Source organism: Cryptomeria japonica, chromosome 7 (assembly GCF_030272615.1).
Source record: "Cryptomeria japonica chromosome 7, Sugi_1.0, whole genome shotgun sequence".
In the NCBI taxonomy this organism is placed as follows: Eukaryota; Viridiplantae; Streptophyta; class Pinopsida; order Cupressales; family Cupressaceae; genus Cryptomeria; species Cryptomeria japonica.
In genome coordinates, this window is record NC_081411.1 from 709,448,810 (window position 1) to 709,453,806 (window position 4,997).

Sequence of the window (4,997 nt, forward strand, 5' to 3'; positions counted from 1 at the left end):
TTACTAGATTCCCACATGATGGAATTACTTTTCCTAAGAAGACAAAGGGTTCATATAAGGAAGAATTCAAGTGATTATTTAAGGAGGGCAAGAGAGTGTCAAAGTTGCAAAGTGGTCACAAAAGAGAAGAGATCCTTGGAAAATGAAAGGGTGTGGCCCTTCTTCCAATGAAATTCTTCACACTTGATGAACATTATAAAAAATTTCACCCTCATTTATATTTCCCATGCTAAACCACTTGAGGTATGGAATCCACATGAACTTTTCTTTCTAGGTCTATTTGTCTTATCCCAATCTATTGCTAGAGATAAGTCAAGTAATTTCCTACCCTTCAATTAGGGTTTAATTATTAGGCTATATAATTTTCATCTTTCTCTAATCCCTTAGGGTGGGTCCCCTTATATGCCCTCTAATCCCCTACTTGACCCAAATCTAGTAATTGAGATCTCTGGGGGCCCTATGGCTAAATACACCTTGACTATTGGTTCTACCTCTAAGCTCAAACTTATCTCCACTCATTTTAACCCTAATAAAGAGGAAAAGAAAAATCCCTCTCCTACCCCATTCCTTGAAAAGGTGGAGGTTTTGGAGTGAAGTGAACAAGAGGAGGTGGAGGACTATGAAGCTTTGATTCAGAATCTGAGTGGTCTCCCACCATCTATAAGGAGGTGGGGCCCTTTCCTTATAATGAAGAGCCCTCTGACCATAAAAACTCCCCCATATACTCTAAGGCTATAATTTTAAAATTGGAGGAGAATGTGGAAAGATAGGAAATGATTATCAAATGGCTTCTCTCATAGTTTGATGTCATAATTAGAAAAATCAATAGACTAGACTTGGTCGCCAAGGTAGGGGCAAGAGAAAATAAATAGGTTATGAATTTCAAAGATGAATATGTTTGTGAAGTGGCAAGTGATATGGTTGGGAAGCTAGAGAATTGGGAGAAAATGGAGGGAAGATTAAATGAGCTATTTGAAAAGTTGATGTAAAAAAAATAAGAAGAAAAATGTTTTGAAATTAAAAGAGAACTAGGAGCTCCTACTGAGAAAGATTGAGGAAATGGACAAACGAAGTTAGGATATGGTGGTTAAAAAATTAACCTCTCTCAAAGTTATCCATGATGAAACTGATAAGAGGACTGCCAAGCGTAATCAACATGTTACGTCTCCTTCTGCATTAGTGGAGCCCCCTACTTCCATGTCAAGGACACCCCATATTTTGGTACCCCTAAAGCTGTTAAAGATTCAAACAAAAATATTTCCTTCTTTGACAAAGTTCTTAATTTATGTAAGGATTTGTCAGAAGGTAATGCCTACAGGCAGCAGGCCATTCCTTTGTGCCTTTGGCGATTGGTTGGTCCTGTTGGTTTTGTTGTGTTGGTGATTTTTCTAGTGGCTCTATCTCTGGTTTAGTCTGTGTTAGTAGTTTTTTGTTGGTCTATATTTATTGGGTCTACTTTTTACTAAGTTCACACTCCTCATGGGCCCTAGATGGTGCTTTGATGTGGCAATGTAATACTTTGTGATGGTATGTGCCTATCCCTCTTTCTAAAAGTGAAAAAAAATCTCATCATACTTCCAACATTAAAATGCTTAAAACTTGAAAAAGTATCAATTCAAGTATTTTTCATATTTCATGTAGTACCTCCAAGAATGTCCTTGGAAAAGTATTTTACTTGAGTCCTTATGATTTTTCTAAAAATAATTTCTAAAAACTTCTTGTGGAGCCTAAAAATAGTGATTTGGTAAAACTTAAAATTGCAAAATTTTGAATACATAGCTGCATTACCTATGTTAAAAGATGCCCAAAACATAAACAAACATATACACAAAGAAAAAAAACTGATTTTTTTTTTGTTTGATGCAGATTGCTAGTTTGCTCAGGTGCTCCCGCCTCACATATGTAGATATTTATTTAAGAATGGAAGTTTAAAATTGTGTCACACTTTAGTCTAATTTATCAATATAAATGAACTTGACCATTTATAAGCTAAACTTATATTTGGTCATATATGTAGTCTAGCTCAATTTATTCAATATAAACTAGATCTAGCCTATAAGTTTTCTAATTAGAATTATAGATATAGATATATAAATATAGATAGATATACATATGCATATACATATATGTACATACATATGTACATATGTTTGTACATGTGTATGTATATATACATATATATGTGTGTATGTACATACATATGTATATGTATATGTATATGTATATGTACATACACATATACATATATATGTACATATATGTACATATACATATACATTATATGTACATATGTATATATGTACATATACATATATATTTGTATACATATATTTCTATATGTACATATGTATGTATATAGGTACATATGTATGTATATATGCATATGTACATATATATGTATATATACATATATGTATATATATATATACATATATGTATGTATGTATATATATATATGTATGCATACATACATACATATATGTATGTATGCATACATATATATATATACATACATAGATACATACATACATACATACATATATGTATATATATATATATATATATACATACATAGATACCATACATACATACATACATACATACATACATACATACATACATACATATATATATATGTATGTATGTATGTATGTATGTATGTATGTATGTATCTATGTATGTATATATATATGCATACATACATACATATATATATGTGTGTGTGTGTGTGTGTGTGCATACATATATACATATATGTGTATATATATACATACATATATACATATATGTGTATATATATACATACATATATACACATATATATACATATATATATACATACATACATATATACATATATATATACATATACATACATATATACATACATACATACACACACACACATAATATATGTATATATATGTATGTGTATGTGCACAAAGATGGTGGTCATAAAAGTGGACACCACCCAAAAAATCATGAAAAAACAAGTAGCACATATGCGGTTATAAAATTTGAAATCACCCCGTATGCACTTAGGTCCGTTGTTCCCAAGCCTAAAAAAGGTAGTGCGTACATGCTGCTTTTAGGAAAGTGAGCGTGTACGCACTCATAAGCCCTAAAGAACCGCATACGTGGTCCCTGTCAAAAATAATTTTAAAAAAAAAATTGGGTCTTATTTTCCCATGACCACTGCATTTTTTTCCCCATTTCCTCCACAAAACCATGAACGGGGTGCCTCATTTATCCTTTAGACGCTATGGATCAAGGTTAGTTTTTCTTAATTTTTGTCTTTCTTTCCCGTTTATTCAATTTGTTTTAAGTTTTGAATTTAATTTCATTAATTTTAATTAGGTTTTTTTATTTTTTTATTTCAAAAACCAAATTCTGATAATCGACAAAAAGAAGAACAAAATGCACCTCTTAAAAACCCTAAAATTCCTCCTTTTGACCACACACTTGAAACATAGGAGTAATTGATTAATTAGTTAGGGAAAAACACACCTAAAATAAATAGACTGATTAATAAATTGAAAACATCTGAACTTGAGCATCATAAATCCCTCGCCACTAGCCTAGAAATATTAGCTAGTGGTCCCACAACCATTTCCACACAAATTACAAAATGGGGAAACATTAGGGATAGTTGTCGTCAATACTATGCTAATGGGTTATCATTTGAGGGAGTGAAAAACAAATATAATAGTAAACAACAAATTTGTGCCATTTTTGTTGATCCTAAAACTATTTAGTCATTACCTCTTAATGCAAAGAGGTTTCCCATACATTGGTGTACCAATATGCAGATGAAGAATCTTTTTTGGTACAGGTGGTGGATGGTCTTTGATGATCCACCTTGTAATAATTATGAGGTGCCATTGTATTTTTTGAGAAAAGTATACTATGAGTTTGTCCTCAATGTGCGGCCAAACTATTTTGACATGAGAGAGTTCCATGGTAGAGGTGGTGGCTCTGTTCAAGATAGACCTGGAGCCCGTAGGCGAGTAGCCCTAAAGAGTTCTCACCCCCTAGCACCCAAACCCAAGGTGCATCAGGCTATCCCAGTAGAGCTGAAAGAGTTGATGAATCTATAGACTCTTCAAGTGGCCACAACATTGACTGCTGCCATCATCTAGCATGGGACGTCATTAGCACACCCTATTATACAGGATGATGAGCCATTAGTTGCTCCAACTGGTGACAGAGAGCCCATTCAACATACGTGTGTCAGTTTCTCGGGGATATGCTCAGGGATGGATGATGCGGCCGCTACAAATGGATCCATATCTCATTCATACATGATTTGCGAGAGTAGATGTCAGGCCCGTATGACAGAGGATTTGGCACTAATAGAGGAGTTGATGGACATGGTGTTTTCCCATTAGTGATAGACACAGATGTGTTGATTTGAATTCATATTATTTTATTTATCAGTCATTTTAAATTTTTAATTACATAAATGAATTTTAATTTATACATCAATTTAAATTGAGACAAATAATATGCATTTCAGGATGCAGCAGCGGTATCCCATACTCCTCCCATAGTTACTATAGCTACAACTTCGATCCCTAAGATATAAATTTTGTAACATGTTAAAATAGAATAGTACACTTTGAATTAAAAGAATTACAAGATATACTAACTATCTTTAATGCTTGGCCCATTTTTTGGTTTGTAGGTGTCGACAGGGGACCAAATGTCCCAGATTGATGACATCACACTCTCCATGATTGATTTTGGCCTACAAGGCTATACAGTATCATATTTTGTATAAACTTTTTTATTTATTGTTTTGATGGAATATGCAAGTCATTTCATTTTAAATTTTTTAAATTATGTTTAATATATTATCTATACTAATATCTCACATTAATTTTGTTTTTTTAGGGTACCCCCTTTGTGTCTAAGCCTCGTCCTAAGAAAAAGAATTCCTCGAAGATGCCAAAATGTGGGAAGAAGGTAATTGAACACATTTTTAGTTGTACAATTGT